At 38.2% G+C, this 27,812-nt stretch overlaps 1 protein-coding gene and 1 long non-coding RNA gene across 4 annotated transcripts in view; one reads left to right on the forward strand and one right to left on the reverse strand.

Moving 5' to 3' along the window:
• The window catches only part of LOC131513744 (uncharacterized), a 45,092-nt gene extending 20,817 nt beyond the window's left edge, over nucleotides 1-24,275 (forward strand). For all 3 annotated transcript variants that reach the window (XR_009262766.1, XR_009262760.1, XR_009262762.1), the window contains 3 exons: nucleotides 14,644-14,737; nucleotides 23,910-23,957; nucleotides 24,203-24,275. This is a non-coding gene — a long non-coding RNA (uncharacterized LOC131513744). The remainder of the gene's footprint in view (nucleotides 1-14,643; nucleotides 14,738-23,909; nucleotides 23,958-24,202) is intronic.
• The window catches only part of KCTD16 (potassium channel tetramerization domain containing 16), a 274,596-nt gene that overhangs the window by 233,203 nt on the left and 13,581 nt on the right, over nucleotides 1-27,812 (reverse strand). The gene's annotated exons all lie outside the window — the stretch shown is intronic.

Genomic DNA, 27,812 nt, shown 5'->3' on the forward strand with positions numbered 1-27,812 from the left:
TGCATAAAATGCATTCTATAGATATCCATGAGCCTTTCTCATTTGCCTGTTTCAGGATTTTACTGAAATTCCATCTTCTCAATAAGGCCATCCTCAATCCCACTCTCTAAAATGGCACCACTGTCCCCAACACTCCCTTTTTCCCTTCTTGGCTTTATGCTTTTCCATAGTACTTACCCACCTCTACCATACCATAGATTTCAGTTATTTATCTGGGCCAAACTAGAATATACTACTCCAAACTAGAATATAAGGTCTGTAAGAGCAAGATTGTTGGTCTGTTTATTCATTGCTGTGTTCCCAATACCACATAACAGGAGCTCAATAAATATTTATTAATCAAATGAAGAACCTGAAATTCACAAGCCTCCTCCACAGGTCAGTGTCACTGAGCATGGAAATCGCCCAGGCACCATTCTCCAGACCAAAGCTGGAACCCTGGGTGGACTGGGGGAGGCGCAGTGGGCAAAAAATATGGCAGGAAAATTAGCGAAGTGTTAGGAAGGCCTGAGAGAGAAGGCACTGTTGGATGCCCATTTACCACAACACTGACTTGGTAAAGAAATAGACGTGTTCTACAGCATCTTCCAGACTTTATGATCAGTAAGATTGGTTTGTTTTTCATTGGTTTGTAATGTACTATATATAAATAACCCTATGAAGGAGGTAATAACATTAATCACAATGATGATAATGCTAGAATTTATTGAAGACTGTTGCAGTTACTACTACTAACTATTCCACAAGTAGCTTAAAACTACCATTTATCATATTCATAGATTCTGTAAATTAATTCAAATGGCATAGTGGGAAAGGTTTTGTGTGCTTCATGATGGCTGGAGCCTCAGCTAAGAAGACTTGATTGCTGGCAACTGAAATCAAGTGAAGGTGTCTTTATTCATACAACTGGCAGCCAATGCTGGCTATTGGCTGGGACCTCAACTGGAGCTTTTGACCATGCACCTACTTGTGGTCTAACCATGTGCCTAGACTTCTCAGGGTGATCAGGCTTTTTCCATGGTAACTCAGTGCTCCAAAAGGGAGTATCCCAGCATACAAGGCAGACGGTGCAGTGCCTTTCGTGACCTGGCCTTGGAAGTCACAAAATATCATTTCCACCATATTCTGCAGCCAAAGCAATCACAAGCCACAGAGAGGACATAAACCTCACCTCCTGATATTAGAGAAGCTGGGAGATACTGTTGCGGTCACCTTTGGAAACTCACAGAAACTATGATAAGCATTTTACATAATTACCTAATTTAATTATCATAGTATCACAGTTAGATAGTCAGCATTATTTCAAATTTAGTGTAAAAGAAAACTGAACTGTAGAACGTTCAATGATTTGCTCAAGATCACATTGTTAACATCTGGTGTTGCTGAGAGCCAGGTATATGTATAACTAACTCCAGAGTTCATGCTCTTCCTAATATATCTTCCCCATGGCCAGAGGAGGCTCAATAAACAAAGTGATATGAGGTTGGGAGAATAATACAGAAATCAAAGTGAGAGAAAAGCAGTAGTAATTAGGAAAACAAAAAGAAAATCAGTAGGCAGTAGGGCATTATGATGGTACCTGGTCAATGTACAATTATCATTTAGTGATTTCATTTGTTTTATTTCATAGGATACGGAGATAGCATAGACAATAGCCTACATACAATTCCTCCTAAGTTAACACAAACCAAATACTTAAAACTTTAATTAAAAAATCAAACACCATCAAAGTTCCATACTATCCATTTTATTCCATTAGATTTTAAACATTTTGAAGTAAGAATTTGATTGTTTGAATGTTCTCAATATTTTGCTCTTTAAATGAATGTTTAGTGGATGTAACTCAATGCCAAATTTGGCTTGGTTTTGTCTTAATGACTTCTGCAAAATAGCTACCATTTATTCATTGAGCAAATGGAATATTCTGATGATTTTTTAATGCTACCTAGAATTACATACAGTCAGTGTCTTTTCAATAATGCACTCTTGGGCATAAACTTCCAGATCCTGCTGTATATTGAAGAATTCACTTTAAATTACTCTTCTCTGTGAACATAATGGTAGATAATGGAGGAATCAAACAGCTGAAGACCATCTCTCTGCCCAAATATCACCTGATGTCTGAGATACAGCAGCCTTATAATTTCATTCCCCTGCAGACTTCAGTGGCTTCCCCCATTGTCCTTGCGATGAAGAACAGGATACTCAGCATGACCACAAAGCCTTGCAGGATCTGAACCCTGCATGGTTCTCAACCCTACCTGATGTCCCACTTCCTCATTGCCCCTGTCTTCCAGACATTCTGTATTTCTTTACTGTCTTTGAGCAGGTCAGTCTTGCTCTCCCCTTAGGACTTTCACAGACGGTAGTTCCCTGACCTGGAATATTCTTATATCCTCCCTGTATCTGGCCAACCCCTAGACAGTAAGTCTCACAGTAACCAGTACTTGCTTAAGGACATCTTCCCAAATCTCTCTGACCAGGTCACACCCTCCATCCCTTCATATATACTCTTAAAGTCCTTCCTTCAAGGTATCCATCTTAGCATGACTTCACATTTATTAGTTTGATTCTCTGATTAATTTGTATCTCCCACAGTAGACTCTAAGCTCCTCAAGGACAAAGATTGTGTGCATATTTGCTCTGCAATCCCCAGCATCCAGCACAGTGCCAGGCCCATTACTCAGTAATTACTTATTAAATAAGTAAATGGATAAATAAATGTTAAAATGAATAAAAAAATTATAATTCAGGTTCTTGAGGGTCTCAATCAGCTTTTTTAAAAGAATAATCATTATTGTCTTCCCATATCCAAAGTTTTCTAATCTTACTATCTCCATAGTTCACAATTAGATGACAGGCCAAAACGATATTAATAATGCATAATCCACACACAATTTTCCGATTTTAAGGAGTTTCACATTAAATACTACAATTTATTTGATCTACCAATAAAGAATATAAGGCTCAAAATGCTACATAGTTGATAAGACAAAAAGTTAGAATTCTAATCATGCCATGAAGACTCCTGGCAGAGGTGAGAAAAAAGGAAGGTGAGAAGCTGGAAATTGGGTCCACTTGCGAAGACTCATTGGGAAAGATATCTAAAAATAGATGTATTTCTTCAACTTCAAACAAAACACAGAATTTATTAAAGGGGTCATTTTGTTAAAGTTAAGATAGATTGGGATATATATATATATATATATATATATATATATATATATCCAGAGAGTATATTGGATAGGGAAGTAGAAAAGTAGAAAAGAAGCCTGTTAGTTCAATTCCACACCTTAGACAGAAACTCTCACCAGTTTCTCCTTTATGTATCTGTTTGGTGCTTATTCCTTCTATTGTACAAACAACCAACTTAACATAGATTCTGCTAGTCTTGACTGGCCTGTACAATGCCACTGGCTCTCAATGTTTTTTGTGTATACTCTTAATCTGACAACTAAAATAGAAATTGGTAGGAACCAATTTATTTAAGCACAACCCAGTGCCCCACACTCAAGGGTCTTATACATCATTTGATTCAACCACCTCTTACACAGACTTCATTGGACACCAGTCAATCCCAAAAGAGTGGACTAAGAAGCCGAGTAGAGATTTACACTGTTGAGTTAGAAAGACAAAAAATGAAGTCCTAAGTCCCCGAAGGATCAGGAGTCGTGGAAACTCTCCATGCTTTGCCTTGGGTACCTTAAAATACTATATATCATAAATACATCAACCTTCACAATGATAAAAGGGCTGATTCAAATTATCTCAATCCTTGAGTTTGAGTTAACATTATCCAGGACTTCTTCTGTTGGCTCTAGCCTCCTGTTGGAAGTAAAAATAAATCCTGTCTAGAGGAATACCATCTTAGAGCTCATTTTATCCTGATATTTCAAATACAGTGTCTGGAACTCAATAAAAAAAAAAAAAAAAAAAAAAAAAAAAAAAAAACCAAGCCCAAGAAGGAATAAGACAAAGGGATCACAAAGAGAAGAAAAAACAAAAACAGACAACATTAGCAAACTCATATGGGATCCAAATAATAGTTGGTTGGCGAAGGTGCTGACCTAAGTAACTCTAGAAATGGATGGAGTCTGTTAAGACCCAAAGCAAAGTAAACTGTACATAAGTACCTTTCTCTAGTTGGTAAAGCTATGTCCCACAGAGTACAGGTTAACAATTTTGAATTTGCTACACATGCATACTGGAATTGAACAGTTAAGTAAGTGGATGGCAGATAGCAGGAACAGGTTTCTCTCTGTTGGAGAGGGAGTTTACAGATAAGCAAGGGGAGGAAGCTAGAATGATCCATGTAATAATGGATTAGAGCTGGAGTCATCAAAATGAACTCCTATTTAGCTTAATATAATTACAGATGGTTATGCTATCTGTATCATACTTACATATATCCTATATAATATTTTTAGGTATATATACATACATAGTTAGTATACACATATGATAATGTGTGTTCTTGCTCTGTCAGATGCAAGAGACTAGAAGTAATGTCACCTGAGTAGCAAGAAGTACACTGAACACCCACTTCTTGATTTTTAATACCATTATCCAATACAAGAAACCAGTCTTCCTCATAGAAATGGTTGAATAATTCCTGAGATTGGAATAAGAAATATTCAAAATAAGCCCAGAGTAACTTGTAGTACCAGAAAATAATGAAGTGCTTAAAGACACACATGCGCGCACATGCACACACACACACACACACACACACACACACACACACAAATAAAAACCCATAAAGCTGGTGGTATGTCAAAGGAACACAGATGACAAATGAAAGAGTTGCCAAGAGTCAAAGCTGGAAGAACTTGAACAAAAAGTAAATAAAGTATAATGCAAAGTTGAATTATAACTTTGTATAAGATATAAAATAAATGTTCACAACATTAGTAAATGACTGAATAAAGAAATAAATGAGAAAGAAGAGACAAATCTCTGATGCAGAAGAATTCCAAATAATTTCTGTAGCTTTTCTCACTTTGAGGAGGAACATAGTGTGAACCATGTATAGAGACTTCTTTTCTTGTTTGTTTGTTTGTTTAATTTCCTTACATGTTTATTTCTGAGAGAGAGAGAGAAAGAGATAGAATGAGCAGGGAAGGGGCAGGGAGAGAGGGGGATAGAGGATTTGAAATGAGCTCTGTGCTGATAGCAGAGAGCCCAATGCAGGGCTTGAACCCACAAACTGTGAGATCATGACCCAACCAAAGTCAGATACTTAAGCAACTGACCCACCAGGGTGCCCCAATAGTGACTTCTTTTCAAAGAATACAGCGTGGAAAGGGTGGGGAGGCAAGGTGCAACTTTATGATGGAGAAACCTGACAACCACAACATCAGCTAAATGATCAAGGTCAAGATCAGAATGATAAGTCATGTTGATAGTGTGTACTATTGATATGACATGACAAAAGCCCACAGTTCTGACCTAATCATTGGAAAAACATCAGCCAACAGGAGCCTAAGGAAAGGAGATGACTAAATGTAATCTGGAATCCTAGAACAGAATAAGGATATTAAGTAAAAAGTAAAGGAATCTGAATAAATTATGAACTTCAGTTAATAATAATGTATCAATATTGGTCCATTAATAAATATGGGCTATATAAAATTATTATAATGTCTGGTGAGATTTAATATACATGTAGAAATAAAATATGTGACAATAGTTTGTATTATTTATTCAATAATAATAATGATAATGATGATATTGTATTTTGTTGAAAGGCTTATCATTTTCTACAAAAAGTCACCTGCTAAGAACTGTATTATTTTCCAAACAAGACTAACATGACCCCATCAGTAAAGTAGAATGTTGGTACATGGTCCCTAAATAGGTAAGAAGTTTCTGGTCTCAGAATTCCAAGTAATGCATCTTGCTTTAACATTTTTTCATATTTACAATAGCAAGCTCATAAAACATAAAACATTTAAAAAATGTGTTCCCTTTAAAAAAAAAAAACCTCTTTAGATTACCAGCTCTTCTTCTGAATTTATCAATTTCAACTTACCAACAACCTTTAGAGAAAGTAGGTGTGATGGGATACAGCTGTGTACTCTTCCTCCCAAAACACAATGAAAATCTTAATTCTCAACTGCAACATGGTTGCCATGTCGTATCATAGAATTGGCACCAGTTAAATGAAGCAAGACAGTGAAATGAGATTCTTTTCACGTTTCATAGAACACAGGGATTTGCGGGGGCTTTTCGTGGGGGGTAAATACTGAATGTAATATTTCAATCATACCCCAAAGAACATGAGTTAATATTTCATAGCTACTTAATCCACTCATTCAGAAATGGTAATGCAAATGTTCAAATATTTATGCTTCATAGGCAAAACTTTGTGCCCTGAATTATTGTATTGTGCTCTCTTATGCCACTGACTTTTGATTCATTTTGGATCAGGTAACCAGAAAATCACTGTATTCAACAGGGGAGCACTAGTGATAAAGTCTTTATAATAACAATCTTTTCATTTTTATTCACACACAACCATATTTGCCTCCTTGAATAAAATTAAAACATCCACCAAAGCCAGTGATTAAGGAAAGGATTCGTGTAAAAAGTAGTGTGCCTTTAATTGACCTGATTGCAATTTCCAATCTACTTCATGTGTAAAATTCAAAGGCTCTCATGAAAAGAGTGCTTCCACTGAAATATCCTGTTATTCCCAGACATGAGTCCCTTTAATATAATCTTTCCACCTCAGCCATAATGAAAGTTGTATGTCAGGTTTTCAGTCCCATCCTTTAATGCCCCTGAAGTGTTGTGAGAACATGAGTGAGGTCAGAGAGGAACTGCATTATTTGGAATGCTTTTTACTCATTTAGTGCCGTTCCTTCCACTATCACTATCCCCAGGCTATCAAAGCAGAAAATCATGTCCAGACAAAAGCTTAGCCCCTTCAGAGTGAATTTCAGAGTTAAGAGGACCTCAGGCACCCTGTGTGACTTGACAGAAGAATTTGTCCTCTTGAACCCTGTATTAACTTCAAAGTGTGGAGGATAAGGTATAGGAGCAGAGCTCATCACTTCCCACTTGCAATGCCTGTACCCCCACCCAATTCTGTTTTTCAGAGCTACGTTTCCTTTTCTATCTCCTCACTAGCCTAAACAATCTAGCGACATCAAAGGACATTTTAAAACCATATACTGTCATCAAGTACCCCTTGACATGAGGCGCTGAGAAGGACCCATCACCTCTCTGGTATCCTTTCCAATAATGCATAACCTCAATCTAATCATAAGAAAATATCAGATAAACACAAACTGAGACACATTAGACAAAATAACTGGCCCGTACTCTTTAAAAGTGTCAAGGTTCTGAAAGACAAGGACAGACAGAGGTGCTGTCACAGACTGGAGGAGACTACAGAGACACAACCAAAGGCAGTGTCACAATCTGGACTGGATCTTAGAATAAAAAAAAAAAAAAGGACATTAGAGGAAACTGGTGAAATGCTAATAAGTCCTGTATATCAGCTAATTGTGCTGTGTTGTACTAAGGTTAGTTAATGTCTTAGTTTTGGCACATGTTCTATGATTACATAAAATATTAACATAAAGAAAGGCCAAGTGAAGGGACTGAGACATTGTATTTTTTAAAACTATTTTATTAGATTTAAATTATCTCAAAATTTAAAAATTAACTGAAAGAAAAGACAAAGAAAAAAAAGCCACCATATTATAAGAAGAGAAGGAGAGAAGATGTGAAGGAGGGAGAAAAGAAAAAAGGAGGAAAGAAGGAAGGAAAGATGGAAGGAATGGAGGCAGAAAGGAAAGGAGGAAGAATCTAATTTAAAGAGATATTCAGGAAATTTTAAAAATGCTGACTAATTCCTCAGTGGATGTGAGTCATTCATTTGAAACCTTTCCAACGCACACTGAGTTAGAAGTTGGCATAATACGTTGGTTAATAACATGGACTTTGAGACAAGATTTAGCTTAGTTTAAGGCCCGACTTTATCACTTATTAGTTCGGTCTCTAATGACACATAATTCTCTGAAACTAAATTTTCTCATACATAAAATAGAGATGTGAATAGTATCAACTTCATAGGTCTGTTATGAAGATAAAATGGAGTCATACACATAAAGCTCTTAGCACATGTCTGGCATATAGAAAGCATTTCATAAATGGAAGCCATTAATATTAGCACAGAAACTGACACTAAAAATTAATAATTCACCCATTCCATTCAGCCTTATCCAAATCTTGTCCATTCTCCAGGCACCAATGGAACCTCAATGCCTTCATAAACCCATGATAAGTTCTGAACCCATTCTGTATGTGATGTATGTTTGTGTAGTTTTTCTTCATTATCATTTTGTGTGGGTGGTCATGGTCCATCAATCAGCTATATGATCCTTGATGGTAAAGACCACCTTGTTTCTTCTGAGATTTTCCTTGGCATCAATGTTGAGCACACAGTAGGCATTCAAAAAGAGAAGGTAGTTTATGATTATGGTATTTTTGAATGTTTGTAGGGGAATCTGGTACCATCATGGATTTAATCACTGGGAATTTACAGGCCTGTCAAAACAGGTGTTGAAGAGGTAAACATTTTCTTAAAAGCCATTTAAAAATGAAATAAAAGTCTTTCAGAATCTTCTTCACTCCAAATGCAAACTGAATTAGATTCTTCACTACTGTCTCTAGGGTTTATGTCATGTGTTTTTGTCTTGTAAAGAAGGCACTTTCAAATAAAGTCTCTCAGGGACTTCCACAGACACATTTATTTGGCTGAAATCCATTCTCCCAGGAAATTTACCCAAAAATTCTGAATAACTTCCACATTGAGATACCATGACCACAGACAACATCAGGAAGAGAAAGATCATTTCTTTTAATAATTCCCTTATATAGCATTACGGTTTCTTAAGTGCTCTTAAGTGTATTGTTTTCATTGATTCTCATAAAAACTCTGAGAAGCTATCTAGAAGCTATTATTAACCCCAGTTTTCAGATAAGACAACTGAGGCACAGGCTTACCAAAAATCGTACAATTAGTAAGTTGCAATTTTAGATCTCTTGTCTCATTCAATAAGCATTTAGTGAGCATCTCCCATGGGCTTCCCTGCACTGTGTGTTTTCTCCACCTCACATGCCTGCTTCTATCACAGTTTTGTGCTTGTTATGGATTACAATCATCAACTTAATTGTCTGAATCCTCCCCTGGACTACAAGCTCCTTGCAGGCAAGCATCTGTCTTGTCCTAGGTATTCCTAATACCCAGCACCAAGAAGACACTCAGTAAAACACTTGTAGAATAGATGAATGGAGACAACTCAATAAATGGTCCTTAAGGGTGTGCCAAAAGAGCTCAAATTACTTGTTTTGGATGAATGCAAGTTGTATCCTCGCTTTTCCAGATCTTAGTGTCTTATAACCCAATTCTTCTCAACAGAGAGAATGGCTGTTAGGAGACTAACACACTGCACTCTTGGGAAGGAGAAAAGCCTATCCCTGAGAAGAGTCAATAAGACTAAATGCTCATTAGAGAAGCATGAAATGAAGTCTGGTTACTATCACACTCTCCATTAAAAGCCGTTTATCTAAACAAGTTTCAATCCTGACTATGTCACACTTCTTAGGCAACTCTCACTTCTTCCGAAGAAAATGAGAGAAGCAACAATTTTTGACTTGAAGTTACCAAACTAAAGGGGATTAATGCTCCTAAATGAAAGTGATGGAGGCTTATTGACTCCCAGGGTGACGAAATACTGAAATAAATTCCTAAGAGATTGAAAAGTCAGCTCCTGAAAATCTTCAAGAAGGCAATCGAAATTTATGTGACATATTTGCCTCCCTGAGTCTTTTTCAGCCAGAGCATCCAGGTCCTAGTTCTTGTTTCCTACATTCTACATCAGCATTATTGCTCCTCCCTTCTTCATTGCAACATCTCCTTCTTTCAATCCATAGCTATTTGGTTGCACAAGTCCCACCTTCAGAATCAGAACCATGAAACGTTTGCAGAACTTGCGGTTTTTCAGAAAGTTGGCAGAGAGTTTGTCCTCCATAGTGATGGCATCAATTTCCCCATGTGGGAAATATGCCAGTCGCTAGTAACAGTATCTGATGCTAAGCAACCGGACTGGTTCCAGGAGGCTGTGTGGTGTCTGAAAAGAGTACCAAACAGGAATTTGAAGACACAGTTCTGGCCTTGACTCTTAAAAACACTTCAATGTGACCTTGGATAAATCACTCAGTTTCTCTGATGCTCTATTTTACTTTGTCATCTCTGAAGTGAGCATGGGCCCTTCTAGACCTGGGTGCTAAGTTCTGCTGTGCTGTGCTACTGACAATTTTTCCTGGGGGTGGAGCAGAGTGGGGGTGTATGATTAGGAACTCTTGATAACCATAAAGTGTTTTCTTCCAGACTAATTAACAGTGTGGACTGTTTTTTGTTGGGTTTTTTTTTTCTCTTGTTCCAGAGAAACTGGAAAACAAATAGAAGAGGTTTAGGGGAGATAATCTGGGTCAACATAGAAGGAAATATGTATTAGTTAAAATCAAAGATCTTGCCCACAAAAGGATAAAGAATAAGAGAAGTAATTTGTAATCACTAAAAAAGAAAAAGTCACCAAAGAAAAAAGATGCAAAGTAATTTATATTTAACCTACTCCAAATAAAAATAACCAACAGATAAGTTCACTGTTTGGACCATCTGTATCTGATAAGCATAAGTTTAAATCCTGGCACCATCTGCTCAACTGGAATTTAATACTGTATCAATCTGCCAAATCACAATTATGATAGCAAGGACAGCAGCCTCATGGCGTGTGATCTAAATAGTGACCATTCTTTAACAGGATGAGAAATGAGAGCCAAACCAACTTGGATAGAAATATTTTAGTGCTTTCTGTTCACTCTGATGAAAACCAAATAGAGGCATATAATTGGCAGAGCCGCAAGCAGCCAGACTTTCAGAGTAGGAGAAACATTCTGGGAAGGGGCTCAGAACACCCAAGGACCTAGCACCGAAGAGAAGGAACAATGAAGCTAGAGAATCTAAGTGGAGATTTAATAGAATTTCTGTCCTTCTAGGGCTAGTCACTTGTGCCTAACCACCTGACCTACTGTCATCGATTAGTCATGGGGCATTTTCAGTGGGGAGCAGGCAAGCCATTAAAACATACTCCAGTCCTGAGGTAGTCATTGCCAAGATGATAAATCCTTAAATTTTGAGTCTTTTAAAATCATCTCGTCCAAAGACTTTACAGATGAGGAAAATAAAGCCTGCAGGGTTAAACAACTTTCCCAGGTCACCACCAAGCTGGTAGCCGAACAGATCTTTCTTCTGGACCACTGCTAGTCCCATGATGCCTCCCCCAGAGTCCCAGCAGCTAAAGGCATTTACATAGATCTTCCTTACCGAATAAAACCTTTAGGGAAGGCTCACATTGATGCCCTCCTAAATTTCTCCACCTGCCTTACTATGCTAGAAGCATGTTTCTCTACAATAGTATCTTTCATAATACTTAGCTCTACTTCACAAAATATGAGTTATTCATATTTTGTATTATCTCTATATCACTATGGGAGAGTTATGTCCATAATTTTTAAGTAAGTGTAATTAATAGCACAATCTCTATCATACTTTATTCTTGACATACTAAACCAACCACTAGTTTCATATAACTCCCAGGAGCCATCCTTTCGAAGATCTGTGCCTTTGCACATGCTGTTCCTTCTGCCTGAATGGCCCTCCCCCTTTCCAGACCGCCACCAGCCCAACTCCCGCTCATCTTCAAAGATCCATCTCAAATGTTGCCTCTTCTTCAGCTTTCCCTGACTTCGTCCAAAAGGCAGAATTGCTTTCTCCCTCTGCATTGTATTTGTTCTTCAGATACAACACTTCCTAATTATCTAATAAGCACTTCTATTTGTGTTTGTGCCTACACTAGAGTATTAGCAGCTCATGGGCAGAGACAAGGTTTTATGTGTCTTCAGCATTGAACAGTGCCTCGCATGCAAGAGGACCTAGGTAAATGATTTGGTATCTAATGATGCCGATACTATAACAGAGTCATTGCCAAGATCTACACCATTTTTCTTGTTCTATGTTCCAGACATTGACAACGACCTTTTGGTATAAAAACTATCACAGTCAGTAAGTATTGAGTAAAGCACACAACACTATGATAAGAGTTGGGGGTTTAGAGAAAGAATGAGGATGTTCACACTCTGAAGTTACTTCAACTCTTCTGGTGGGTTTTGTGGCTTTTAAAATAAGAATCAGACATTAAAATGTTTCCAGAGGACATGAGGCTCATTACCACAGATAGGAATTTTCAATAGTGAATCTAAAAATACCTGTTTATTTTTTTTCAACGTTTTTTATTTATTTTTGGGACAGAGAGAGACAGAGCATGAACGGGGGAGGTGCAGAGAGAGGGAGACACAGAATCGGAAACAGGCTCCAGGCTTCGAGCCATCAGCCCAGAGCCTGACGCGGGGCTCGAACTCACGGACCGCGAGATCGTGACCTGGCTGAAGTCGGATGCTTAACCGACTGCGCCACCCAGGCGCCCCTAAAAATACCTGTTTAAAGTTTAACAAGGAATAAGGAATATTATAGTATAATTTTCTATCTAAAAAGCTTAAAAACCTCTCATTTCAATAATAATATTATCATAATAATAATAATAATAATAGTAACATGAAAAACTAGTATTAACGGAGGGTTTACCATGATCCAGACACTTCATTAAGCACTTTATATTTATAATTTCATTTAACCTTCTCAGCAACTCCATGAAATAGTTACTGCCATCATTTCCATTTTATAGATTAGGAAACTGAATCACCAAAAGTTTAGGTAATTTGTGTGCACAATATCAAACAAGAAATAAGTGGTAGAGTTTGACCCAGTCAGACTGATTGCGCAGCTCCTATTCTAGTTAAATACAGACTATGGAAATCTAGAGCTCAGTAAATTCATGGAAGCTTCTGGTGCTAATCAGGAGATAGAGGATTTTAGCTTAACCTCTCTTCCCTATGGACAAGGCAGCTACATGCTGAGAAAGGTACTAGAACCTTCAAAGAATGGGAAAACATGTGACTTATACCACCCTAAAGGAACAAATTGTTAATAGGTTGAGATCACTTAATTAGTAGACTAAGCTTTGTTCATAAAACCAAGATTTTTGCCCTTGCAAAATGATCCCCTCTAAAAGCATAGATTGAGAACATTTTATTCCATCAGCTGGCTGTGCTTGTGTGCTTTCATGGGTTAGCTTTAGTGAGGCTAGTGAGGCTAGTGTATATATTTCCTGGCAATCATTTATTTATTGCTCATTGGACAGCTTTTAGCTTTCATCCAAAGAGACAGGGATGTATTTCTGTTTTCATTAAGAGAGAGAGGAAAAGGTTGAGGTCCCTTGAGGGAGAGACTGGTTTCTGGCCCATCCTAGTAACTTATTTTTTATCGTAGTAACTGTTGTCTGTGGAAAAGGAAGGGACTGTGATGAGTATGGTTTACGTATGTATTAACGTTCTTACTACAGTGCATTACAGTTTGCCAAGTGTTCTCCTGTAGACATCATCTTCTTTGAGCCATACAACAACTTGATGAGGGTGGATTTGTTCCCATTGTTTACAGGGAGCCTGACTCAGTTTGCCCAGTGGCTTGTCTTGGCTCAAAAAGCTTTTAAATAACAAAATTGGTGTTTGCAACTCTAGTCTGATTCCAAGTCTCGGATCTTCTACTAAACCAGGCACTATGTTCATTGGTCTTTCTGGTTTGAGTGTAGTTGCTTAAAAACTGGCTCAGCATGGGGCACCTGGGTGGTTCAGTTGGTTAAGCATCTGACTCTTAATATCGGCCCAGGTCATGATCTCCCAGTCAGCAGCAGTGAGATTGAGCCCCATGTCAGGATCTATGCTAAGCGTTGAGCCTCCTTGGCATTCTCTCTGTCTCTGTCTCTGTCCTTCCTCTGCACACATGTGCACCAGCTCTCTCTTCCTCTCTTTCTCTCAAAATAAATAAACTTAAAAAAAAATGGCTCAGCAGGTCACCCAATTAACTTGTGATCTCCAGGATAGAGAAGAAATACAAGGGAAATATGAGTGATTCAACCAAGACAGACTGAATTAAAAAATTAATGTGTGAAGCTTTTATATATTACATTTCTCACAAGAGAGTTAAAATCTGAACTTTCTTTTGTGGAATGAGGCTGGTGAGCACCAGTTTTAGAGATAAATGGCCAGAGTCCCTATCAAATAGGGAGGTTTGAAGAATTCATCTTGACTTGAATTGGAACATCCAAAGGCAACATCAAAAGCAAAAAATAACTCATTTCCTTCCCATTGCTGAGACTTGGCTGCTGATATGGCACCTGTTTGGCATCAGATGACTAGGGAATGTAAATGCTTCTGTACAAAAGCAAAATATAATAATTGAAGATTAGATTTTTGCAACAGATCATCTCCTACTGTTTATTTTAATTTTATTTATTATTTTTACCTAAGCAGAAACTATTATAATTGTGTTTCAAACCTTGGAGACTTTTGTCTAATAAATACTATGTGGTCCTATGTGTAAAATAGATACTGTAGACATTAAAGGGGGGTACTTATTAGTGTGTTTTAAATCTTCCTCATCCCCCCCACCCCCAGCACTGACTGCCAAAACTAGAGAGGATTTATCACTACCAGATAAAACTGGCCAGCACAATCCAAACACCTGGGCAATTTTGCCTTATCTTCCTAGGTAAGCTGGGTTCTTTTATGTTCATTATCTGTACTGTTTATGGAAGATCTAAAGTGTAAAACAAGAAAAACCTGGTTTTAACAATGAATTCCATTTAATGTACAAATAATGTAATAGTACAGTCCTTTTCGGACAGGACTATGTTGGACAGCAGGAGAAGCCATTATCACTAAACTCTTTGTGTTTTTTTTTTCAATAAAATGAAAAAAAAAGGGGGATGGGATGGGATGGGAAAAGAAAAAAGACCTCTGAGTAGGGCTGACATGCAAACTTCAGGTATCTTTTTTCTTCCTTGTCTCTTTTCCCGGCTTAGGAAGGAAGCTCTGATAGATTAGACTCCCTGTAGGTTGTAAAACTCAGATGGAAACAGAGTCGACCCTGATGGTATCAAGCCCTCACAATGTAGATTTCAACATAATAAAGTAATGAATTTTAAATGATAGAATCAGAATTTCTTCGGGGATGGAAGGGAAATGATGAAGATCACAGCCTGCACCTCCACCTATGCCTACAAGAACAAAAAAAAAATTTTTTTTTCAACTTTAACTTTCACAACTGACATCACTTTCTTTTATTTAACCATTGATATGGTTTCCTTTATGAGCCTGGAGGCTCACTCAAGCTGGAAATATGGCAGATAGCTACAAAGCACTTATCAAATTCTAGAAGACACAATTCTACAATGAATGGAAAACACCTGCTCTGCCTGAAATAGCTTCCATGTTTCTAATCATGCATTAAAAAAGTAACTACAAAATCTCAGGGTCTACTGATGAATCTGTACAGAATGTTACTGAGCAACTTGATGTTTAACTTGAGGTCATTTTTTTAATGTTTATTTACTTTTGAGAGAGAGATAGAATGTAAGCAGGGGAAGGGCAGAGAGAGAGAGGGAGACACAGAATCCGAAGCAGGCTCCCCACTCTGAGCTGTCAGCCCACAGCCCAACTCTGGCCTGGAACTCACTAGCCTTGAGATCATGACCTGAGGGTCAGAAGTTTTACCGAATGAGCTACTGAGGTGCTCCTAACTTGAGGTTAAAATGGAACCCTCTAAAGCTTCATTTCCTTAAGACAGTAGCCATTAGCCACAGGTGGCTACTGAGCATTTAAATGATGGCAAGTGTGAATGAAGAGCTCAATTTTTAAATTTTATTTGGTTTTAATTATTTTAAATTCAAAAACTGAGGGAATGAAAAATATGTGGAAATATAGTGAAATGATAATTTTTTTATATATTGGGTTAGATAAAATATTTTATTCAAATTAATTTTACTTCTTTCTTTTTACTTTTTTTTTCCATGTAGCTACCAGAAAATTTTAAATTATATGCATGGTTTGCTTTATGTTTCTATTGCCTGAAACACGGCAGAATCTCCCATAGGGACAAAATCTGCCTTAGATCTAAGGGAGGAATCTATTTTAGATTTCATCAAAAGATGTTCATTTTCCAGAAGGAAAAAGACCACGTGGTAGCTTGGACCTCTGGCAGCGTGGTCACATACCACAGAGGCTGAGAGCCCAGGTTCTAGGAAAAAAAACCCATGTCTCAGGTGTGAAACCCAACTCTGCTTTTTTACTAGTAGTGCCACCTGAGGAAAGCTGCCTAAACACTTTGAGCCCAACATTTTGAGTATTAAGATAGTGGATATAATATATTTAGCAAGTGAGCACTCAGAATGTATTAGCTATTTATTGCTATTGTTTTCACTAGCAACAATTCTAAAATACTATTGTTGTTATTTGTTTCTTTTTAATATTTATTTGAGATAGAGAGAGCATGTGCAAGTGGAGGAGGGGCAGAAAGAGAGGGAGAGAGAGAATCCCAAGCAAGCTCCACACTGACAGCACGAAGCCCAATGTGGGGCTCGAACCTGCAACAGTGAGATCATGACCTGAGCTGAAATCAAGAGTTGGATGCTTAACCGACTGAGCCACACAGGCGCCCCTATTGTTGTTATTTGAGTATTATTAGGAGATTATCTGAAATTCGAAACATGAATTTAAAAAAATTAGTGATCTTATAGACCACATATATGAATTTGCAAGGGAATAATAGTCTATCCTTTGCTAAACCATCAAGTAAAGAGAACAGTGAAAACTTGAGACTAGTTCTCTCTTCTTAATGATGAATTAATGATATGATTGGAAACCTTTGTCCTTCCTTTGTGGTGTTTTCCATTTCTGGACCACTCTTTTTTTTTAATATTTATTAATTTTGGGGAGAGTGCAAGCAGGGCAGGGGCAGACAGAGGGGGACAAAGGATCCAAAACGGGCTCTGTGTTGACAGGCTGACAGCAGCGATCCCAATGTGAGGCTCCAACTCACACACTGTGAGATCATGACCTGAGCCAAAGTCAGACGCCCAACCCACTGAGCCACCCTGGTGCCCCTGGACCACTATTGATACCAGACAGCAACGAAGGTATAGCAGAGGATAGGGAGGGACTTTTTCAACTTCACAGTTCAGCCTAATTCGCATCCTATATAGACAGTATTCATGGGTAGTGATTTAAGCCTATACTATTTGGCTCCTCCAACCTACATTGTAGGGATACATACCATGGTCTCTATCACAAGATTACAGAATAGAAAGAAAGAGGAGTCACAGGAAAGAAATTAACAATATTAGTATGAAGTAGCAATTTAGGATAACATGTAATTTGCATATGAATTTACCTATCAATCTATATCCCCACTAGAATATAAGCATCATGAGAGCAGTAACTATATTCATCCTGAATCCATTACTTAGAACATAACTGGTACTGAGTAGGTGCTCAGTAAATATTTATCTAAATACATGAATGAAGAGACTCAGTAAGCCAAATAGCTGAAAGGAAGAAATGTATGACAATGGTAAAAAAAAAGTATACCCCAGATCATAGATATCACAAAGTGTTCTGTAAGCACCAAACAACAGTGATGTGAATTTAACTAACATTATATTAACAACAAAAACAAAAAGAAAACACTGATAAAAATGTTTTGTGGTTCCTTGGTACCTACAAGTCTCCCCAGCATCCATGATAAAGTCCAGTAGTTTAGCATGTCATATAAGGCCCTTCACCATCTGCTCTATCTTAGCTCTCAAGACAGAGACTTTGTCTGCTCCCTGCCCTTAAGTTCCAACTATGAGGTTCAGAAAACAAGTCATATTCAACCTCATTTCCATGCCTTGGCATCTGTTGGCCCTTCTGCCTATATCGTCGTTCTTTATATTATCCGCCTGATAAGCTCCTCATTCTTTATGACTTTGCTCTTATTTTTTAAATAATTTTTTAAGTTTATTTTTATTATTTTGAGAGAGAGATAGAGAGCAAGTGGGGGGCGGGGGGAGCAGAGGGAGAGGGAAACAGAATCCCAAACGGATCCATGCTATCAGCACAGAGCCTGATGCAGGGTCGAACTCACAAAACATGAGATCATGAGCTGAGCCAAAATCAAGAGTCAGACACTTAACCGACTGAGCCACTGAGCCACCCATGTGCCCCTATGACTTTGCTTTTAAAAAGCCCACTGGGTGGCTCATTCAGTTAAGTGTGTGATTCTTAGTCTCGGCTCAGGTCCTGATCTCATAGTTCATGAGTTCAAGCCCCATGTCCGGCTGCATGCTGACAGCTCAGAGCCTGCTTGGGATTCTGTCTCTCCCTTTCTCTCTGCCCCTCACTTACTCGTGTTCACTCTCTCTCTTTCTCAAAATAAATAAGTAAACATTCAAAAAAAAAAAAAAAGGCCACCTCAGGGCCACCTGGGTGGCTCAGTAGGTTAAGCATCCAACTTTGGCTCAGGTCATGATTTCACAGCTTGTAGGTTCCACCCTGAGTCAGGCTCCAAGTTGTCATCTGTCATCTGGAGCCTGCTTGAAAATCTGTGTCTCCCTCTCTCTCTGCCCCTACCCCACTCTTAGTCTCTCTCTTTCTCTCTCTCTCTCTCTCTCTCTCTCTCTCTCAAAAATGAACATTAAATTAAAAAAAAAAAAAAGAGCCACCTCAGGGAAGAAATCCTTGATCATTCCACACTGAATTGAATATTTCCTCTTCTACTTTCTTCCCAATACCTATATCCATTCTATATTATAAGTGGTCCATATATTCATACATAACATATCCCTTTAGTCATGTATAAAGACCTTGTTGCACAAATCAAAACATAGGCATCTTACATGATAGACATTCCCAAACAAGGACAGTATCTTTGAAATACAGTTCTCACACTGTATACCTTTTCTTTTAACTTGATTTTTTTCATTCCTAACTGAAAACTCACTCAACTGATTTAAATCCAATGGTATCCACTTGAGGCTCTTTGCCTCTTTCAGTATGCCTAAAGATTTCCACCTTTGTCTCAATTATATTAAATTTATGAGATATATGCTTCATATCACCAATATCAGCACTTTTCATTTTCTACTCTCTACTCATTTTTTATAAGCTAATAAGGGCAAGATACAATAAAATAGTCAAATAATGATTCAAGTACTTTCTTACTGGCATGGATGATAATACAGCTGCAACTGAATTTTCAACTGCAATTTCATATAATTCCTTTCATCCTTGTGGCACTGTATATGGAACAGTGGGGCACACTGGTGTTTAGTAGGTGCTTAACAAATCCATGTTGGTGAATGACAGATTTGGTAGGCAAATGACACAAAGTATTTGAAAATTTTCAGCCCCTTTAGCCATGGCATAGAGGCAGAGAACATTCCATACCTAAGCCACCATGCACAGTGGGTAAGAGACATGAGTCTTACACACGAGATTCAAATCCCAATGCAAATGCCTCTTAGCACTGGAATCTTGGACTTAATAACCAACTCCAAGCCTCAATTTTTCTTCCTACAGTGAGGATAATAGGACTGTTATGAAATTGAAATAACATTATTCTTTGCTTTCAAGATGATCTTTGAATACTCCCAACCGCTCTCTTAAAATAATCACATCTTCCACTCTCCCTCAGCCATGTGCTTTCATGGTCATGGCCAGAACTGAGTCCTTATCATTGCCTGACTCTCTGTAAGCCCAATTTCATGCATCACACCATCTCCTCCTGGTTTTCCAGCTCATTTTCTCCAATAGTAGATCCCAACAACCTTTTGATCCCACAGGGAATCAACCCATTTGATCTTACGCCTTTTCATTATCCTTTATCTCCATCATGTCCTCATTGAACATCTTACCTTATTGTATTATTAATAATTTTATTATTAATAATTCAATTGTTTTAATAACTCTCCTGCCTATATCTCCAACACTTTTGCCCCCATTTTGCAAAACCTCACATCCAATGGTTAGGATCATATCTGGGCCTGCTCCCCACCTGCACCTATGCAGTTGGAGAAAAATATAAAACCATGTTGAATGATTTCACTTTAAATTCATGGCCACTTGGAGAGCGCCTGAGTGACTCAGTTGGTTAAGCGTCTGACTTTAGCTCAGGTCATGATCTCATGGTTCGTGGGTTGGAGCCCCACATAGGGCTCTGTGCTCACAGCTCAGAGCCTGGAGCCTGCTTCGGATTCTGTGTCTCCTTCTCTCTCTGCCCCTCTCTCATTCGTGCGTGCTCTCTGTCTCTCTCAAAAATAAATAAGCACTAAAAAAAAATTAAATTCATGGCCACTTGCTTCAAGTGAGTCCTTAATGCTCCCAGTGAGTAATACATTCCTCTAGTTCATTCACTCCCCAGAGTCCTGGTTAACTACTTTATAGTGTATTTTCTCTCTTCAAACCTCAAATACTTCCTTCCCCATCCTCAGTCTTAAAGCTACTTATTTTACTGAACAAATAGAAATGACCCAAAGGAACATCAGTAAGTTCCCACCAAAGCACATCAACCATGACTGTACCTATATGTTCTTTTACTATATAAATATATATAGTAATATATAATATAACATATATTATATTAATATATATTAATACATATATATTATTTTTGTACATGTATGTGTGTAGACATTTATTATTACTATATCTATTAATATTTATACACTCTATTACTCTGGATGAAGTGACAAGGTTCATAACAAAGGGATCAACTCTATGCCCTCAATCCCATTACTTTTTTACTTACCCAAGTATCTCACTCCAGCTATCTCTCCTTTCTCTTCTATATTGTCTCTTTTTCCCTAAGAACTGAATTCTTCCTATCAGCATACAAATATACTGTTTCTTCTACCATCTTTTAAAAAAATATTTTGATATCACTTTCTGTATTACTAATTTCTATATTTCACTCTATAGGAAGGATTTGTACTATATGGACAATCCAAGGTAATTTAGCAATTAAAAAGCATTCACAGTCTTTAGAGTCAGACAGACTTGACCAGAGTCTAAATCTTGATTTTATTACCCACTAGCTGCGAACCTGGGTAAGGATCTCCCTACATCTGAGTTTTGTCATCTGTAACATGGAAAAAAATAATCCTTACCCCCTAAGATTGTTCTGAAGAGAGAACATGGTAATATCTACAAACACTTATCACAGGCTTTGCTGTATGATTTGGACTCAGTCAGTGGCATATGTAATTAATGTTAGAAAAGAGCAAACAGTTAAATGGAGTAAAACAAAAGCTATAAGAGATGGGGAAGACCAAAGTTTAATATGCCCCCATTTCTAGGGTTCTAGGATTTTCATCAAGATTTGGAAGGTCAATTGTTTTTAAAGCCAAGAATTGATGTTTCTTTTTAGTTTTTGGTTATAACCTTGCTGATACATAGGGCCAAGCTTCTAAGGTAATACAAAGTTTATTAGTATAAAATACTTAACCACAATTATATTATTTTTTAAAATGTTTATTTTGAGAGAGGGAGAGGGAGAATCCCAAGCAGGCTTCCCACTTAGTGCAGAGCCTGATGCGGGGCTCAATCCCACCAACCACGAGATCATGACCTAAGTGGAGATCAAGAGTCAAATACTTAACTGACTGAGCCACCCAGGTGCCCCTACAATTATATTCTTAAGTAACTTTCCCCAAATGAATAACTAGGTGAGCTGCAGTATATATGACTTAAATTTTTTTAATGTTTTTATTTATTTTTGAGACAGGGAGAGACAGAGCATGAACAGGGGAGGGTCAGAGAGAGGGAGACACAGAATCGGAAACAGGCTCCAGGCTCTGAGCAGTCAGCACAGAGCCCGACGCGGGGCTCGAACTCACATACCACGAGATCGTGACCTGAGCCAAAGTCGGCCACTTAACCGACTGAGCCACCCAGGCGCCCCTCAGTATATATGATTTAAACAGAGTTTTGAGTTTGTCATAGGCTCATGTCCAAGTGTGCCTTTTCTCTGGGGACCAACAATGCCTGTCAAGGCATCTGGATTAATCTTGTTTATGACTACCTCACTCATCTCAGGTTTGACAGTGATTCTAGAATGAGAAACTGCTAATATGCCTTTGTGGGTTTTGTATATGTACTTTTGTGTGTGTGTGTGCTTAGGTATTTAGGAAGACAAGGATAAATTCTTCCTATTCCATTTCAAATGTTTTTGACATCTTTTTGTACTATGAAGTCTTGTGCCTCTTCATATTTGTGGTCGTAGGAAATCAAATTCTTAAAAATAATGCTGTGTAGGAGTCTCTGGGAGAAGAGATTGTGTCCCAGAAGTTCTGTGTGGGTAACTGAGGACAGATTCGCAGATTTCAGCCCAATCTGGTTTAATTTTTTTAAAGCAGTATCATGGGGGAAGTCGTGTTCCTAAGGCTTGAAATTTGAAAGGGAAAGAGAAAGGGCAATTATCCCTGTCCAGCACTTTCTGCCATCCCACCTCCTCCTGGAGGCTGGATGTGACTTCCTCACTCAATCTTGGGAGGTGGTTCCCTTGAAGAGCTACTTTTGGCCAGTCAAAAAAGATAGCACTTCCATCTGGTACCTCTGTGGTATGGCATGATGGTGAAGAGTGCCAGAACTGGGGTTGGGGCAACTGGGGATTTGATTCTGCTTGTCCCAGTTATTACATCCCACAGCAGCAACTTGGGTCTGAGAGGTAGAGGAATTAATGTTCAGCCTCATCACCCACCCCCTTTTTTTTTTCTTTAATGTTTATTTATTTTTGAGAGAGAGAGTTCAAGCAAGAGAGGGGCAGAGAGAGAGGAAGACACAGAATCTGAAGTAGGCTCCAGGCTCTGAGCTGTCAGCACAGAGCCTAACATGGGGCTCAAACTCATGAACCCTGTGATCCTGACCTGAGCGGAAGTCAGACCCTTAACCGACTGAGCCACACATGTGCCCCACCCACCCTTGATCTCCATCAGTCTACCCCCACCCTATTCTTGTTATGAACAAATGAACTTCTCTGAAACTTAACACTACATGGTTTTCCTATACCGCAATTCTGACGCAGCCACTAACAGTGACCTTGAGGAATCTGAACCTCTCTGAGCCCCAGTTTCTTACTTTTAGGGTTTTCTAGGGGATTAAATGAGAAGCACTTGATGTGAACCTGATATAGAGTTCAATCAAGGATAGCTATGATTATTGTTAACACCTCTGAATTCAAATATACGTCACTGCATACCTGTATTTTCTTTCTTTCTTTCTTTCTCCTCAGGAGGACTTTAGCAGCAAATTAAGATAACAATTATTTGATTGCATTGCATCTGGTTGTTGGGAAGAAAACTTGTTTTCTTATAAAAGGAAGCAAATTACCAAGGCAAATCACAGACTATAAACAATATGAAAATATAGCTATGATAAAAAGAAAGTTTCCTGCTGTTTTTATACAGAAGAATATGGCTGGTGTGAGGTATTATTTCCAAACACCCTCAAAATAGAATTTTTGTTTACAATTAATTCTTCATGTCAGGATAGAAAGCACCATTTTACCCAGAGATTTTACCATAGCCCCTTAGGCTCAATGGAGAAAATATACATTATATTGATATAATAGAATAATATGCTAACCTTATGCTTTATTCACAATATAGAAAACAATTCCAAACTTACTAGGTAGGAAGCATATAAAGTTGGTTGTAAAAACTCTTTTCCAGGCTTTCTTTCAATAAGTCCCATTGCTTGTGTTGTTACACAAAAATTTATAGTAGAAAATTATGGTAACTTCCTCTGTGACATATCAAAGATAAAGGCAAAATTAATTTATTTTTGCTCTTTACCTTTTCTAATAATTGCCTTTCTTCAGTTCATCCTTCATTTACATTTGTCCTCAGAATGAAACAGAAGTCAAATGAAAATGAAAGAAGTTAAAAAAGTACACGGTAAGAACCTGACCAAAAATGTAAAAAGACAATTTTTCAAAAGATGAAAATTACCATTTGTTTAGGGTGTCTGGATTATGGTTTTTCCAGAAGCTACACTGAGCCCTAGATTTCCTGGTGCTTCCCCAAGGGCCACCAAGAAAACAAGCAGAAAGGGGAAATGGAGAAGAGTGTCTTACAAACAGTTCTCACTTAAATCAAAATGACACCATTTTAAAAGATTCTGTGTGTTGGCTTCTACCTAGGACTTCATTTAAAGCCTGGAGATTCAAAGAGAGGAAACTGAAGCATGGAATCATAAGATCCCCCATTTCCGAGGATGCTCTGATTTTATAAATCAAGTTGGTACTCTCCCTGGCATGAAAGATACACTTCAAGCTCCTATCCAGCAGGACAGTTTATGGGGCTTCCAAAGGGGATTTGTTTTTGTCCATTTGGCCGGAATCTTCATACCATAAATCTATGATAATTACACAAGTGGGGATCAGAATATCCACCTCCCATATGTTGACTGTATGCTACTCAGCCTTATACAATAAGAATACTAATTTGTTGAAGTCCCATTAAAACTCATTTGCACGGGGCGCCTGGGTGGCGCAGTCGGTTAAGCGTCCGACTTCAGCCAGGTCACGATCTCGCGGTCTGTGAGTTCGAGCCCCGCGTCAGGCTCTGGGCCGATGGCTCGGAGCCTGGAGCCTGTTTCCGATTCTGTGTCTCCCTCTCTCTCTGCCCCTCCCCCGTTCATGCTCTGTCTCTCTCTGTCCCAAAAAAATAAATTAAAAAAAAACGTTGGAAAAAAAAATTTAAAAAAAAAAAAAAAAAAAAAAAAAAAAAAAAAAAAAACTCATTTGCACATTTTGACTATTCGTATCTAAATGCCTTAAGAGTTTTTCCAAATGAGCAGATTTAATCTCTCTTCTCTTGGGTGTAGTTACCTTTTCTTAAGATATTCTCCTGATGTTCACTCAAGCTAAGATAAAATCTGCCTTCATTGCACACATCCATTCAAGCTATATAGCTTCTTAACAGGTGTCACATTATTTAGTACTTAGTGTCCTATGAAACAATGAAGTCCACTATTCCCATTACACAGCTGCAGTACCTGAGGGCTGGAGAGGCTAAAGAACTCATCAAAGCAAGTTTCCAATCTTGTCTACATCTGTTATCCAACCTCTCTGGGTTTACATTTGCTGCCTTCTTCTTTTACCTTCATTCACTTCTACTCTACTAGTCATGGATTATTTATGTACCACATGCACTATATTTATATCATCAGTTGCCTTCACCATGAGAGGGAACCCTACTATTATAATTTTACATGGTGGGGTAAAGTGGATAGAGGAAATACAACGTATTGAGTCCCTACACTGTGCTAGATGCTAAGGATACAAGAGAGCTCCTGCTATCATGAAGCTTACAGTCAAGTGAGACAGAGAGAGAAAGAGAGAATAAGTAAGTAAATCAAGCAGACAACTACACATCTGAACAGTGCTATGCTGGAAACACGATGCTGAATAGAGAATGATGATATCTTCTGCTTCAGCTGGGATGGTAACAGAAAGCCTCTCCAAGGAAAACCCATTAAAGCCTGACTGAAGGATGAGCAGGACTCAGAAAGGCAAGGATTAGAAGGGAGGCAACACAAGTGTAGTGTCTTGAGGTGGCAAACAGACTGGCCTGCAGGAAGAACTGCCAAAAGGTCAGTGTTATGGAGCTCTGTGGATGGACAACTGTTTGTTTGTTTGTTTTTTCTTTTAAAGTTTTTTTTTTTTTATTTTGAGAGAGAGAGAGAGAGAGAGAGAGCAGGGGAGGGGCAGAGACAGAGGGAGAGAGAAAAAATCAGAAGCAGGCTCCACATGGAGCCAGATGTGGAGCTCGAACTCACAGACCATGAGATCATGACCTGAGCTGAAATACAGAGTCAGATGCTTAACCAGCCGAGCCACCCAGGCGCCCCTGGACAAGTGTTTTCAGAGGGGGCGAAGTGGTGAGCATATTAAGGGAACTAGAAGAGCGTGTGTTATGGGATGTGTTCCTTTAAGTTCATGAAGTGTGTGTAGTAATAGTCCAATGTGAAACCAGTGGGTAGCAACTTAACTTTCGCTGTGATAGTGAGCAGGATCAGTCCTAATGAATCCATATTCCCTCAGTTTCTTCTTCTAGGTCCAAACACATCTGTTTGTAAGATGAATTAAAAGAGCCTAGAGATGGACATGGCTACCGAGGAGCCAAGCTAATAAGATGGTATGACCCTGGCTTAATCCTCACAACACTGTCAACAGAGAAGTTTCCTCGTTCCCCTTTTATAGATAAGTGCTCTGAGGTGTCAAGAGGGTAAGACATTTGCCCAAAGATGCCCTGCTAGAAAGTGACAGAACTAAGATTTTTATCTGGATAGATCTTAATGCTGACAGTTTTTCAACCACATACTCACAGTGTCTTATAGAATGCACCTGTGGTTAAAAGTAAATGTCAAGTTAAACTGGAAGCAAATTTCATTCACTTTATACTTCACATTTTCTTTATTTAAAAATGTAGTGTTATGAATTTATTCATTAATTCAGCAAATGCTTATGATCACCTCCTATGTGTTCACACTGTGGTAGTTACTGAAATTGAGCCATGCATGAGATTGACAAAGTAAGTCAGCAATCCTGAGTTAAAGTTAAAATAATAATGATGGCATTTATCATTACAAAAAGACACTGTAGACATAATTACAAAGTACCTTTAAAGTCAATTGCTAGTCCTCTGAGGCTATCATCTGGCTTTGGATTTTGCACATATACTTTTGTAAGACAAAGGGTTGAATGGAAAAGAGAATTGAAGAGTGTTTTTATGATAGTGGTTCCTGGACTGACTAAAATCACTCACACAGTGATCTCTGGAAAAAATCTAATGAGATTTTTCTGATGAGAACGGAAATGATTGCTGGTGATCTTAAGGTTCTGTGAAGCCATCCTAGGATGTAATTTTTATGACTCCATCAGCCAGCTAGTATCTTAAAGTCAACAAATGCATTAAAGATTTAAGCATTTTCTCCTCTTCAAGCATTAAAATAAGCCCTGGTTTAATTTCCTGACACTCCAAGTTCAGATTAGGAGCTCCTTCTCTATTTTCATATCAATCTACACTTCCCTATCACACTAGATCGAAATTGCCCATTTACTAGTCTACTCTCTCCCTAAACCATATGCTCTATGAAAGCATTGACCATATGCTTCTTATTTACAGGCGAATCCCTGGAACTGCATGAAGTCTCTGGTGCATAGTAGGTGTTCAATAAATATTTATGGAATAATTATAAGGGCCAATCATTGCAGAGATGTCTAAGACCCTAACATACACAAAAGCAAAGGGCATAGCAAGGTCACAGTGCTTGGCATTTACTCACATAGACAGAAGACAGAGAACAGAATTTTATATAAGTAACTTGGAGCTAGATCTAAATCTGCCTATTAGTGAAGACCCTTCTGATGAATGGATGTCAAGATCTGTTAGAAAAAAAGATTATGGTTCACTATATGCCTTGTCTGTATGGAAGGATGCAGACGAAAGAAGGTTTGAAGGGCCGGCAGTTTCCAATCAATGAGGCTTGTGCACGTTGTGAATCACTTCCCTGGCACATTGTGGAAAAGTACTAGAAAATCATTAGCATGAGGACTTTGTGAATGAAGTTATCAATTTTTTTTTGCCTACAGATATGATATTTTCTATCCATCTCAACTGGACAATCCTACCAAAACAAAAGTACTTGATATAAAACAGTCCCTTAGTAAGTGTGAAGCCATCAGATCTTTTCAAACAAATATTTTACATTATTGAGCATTCAATATGGGCCTTTATAATGTTGAA

The sequence above is a fragment of the Neofelis nebulosa genome, chromosome 1 (assembly GCF_028018385.1).
Source record: "Neofelis nebulosa isolate mNeoNeb1 chromosome 1, mNeoNeb1.pri, whole genome shotgun sequence".
Taxonomy (NCBI): domain Eukaryota; kingdom Metazoa; phylum Chordata; class Mammalia; order Carnivora; family Felidae; genus Neofelis; species Neofelis nebulosa.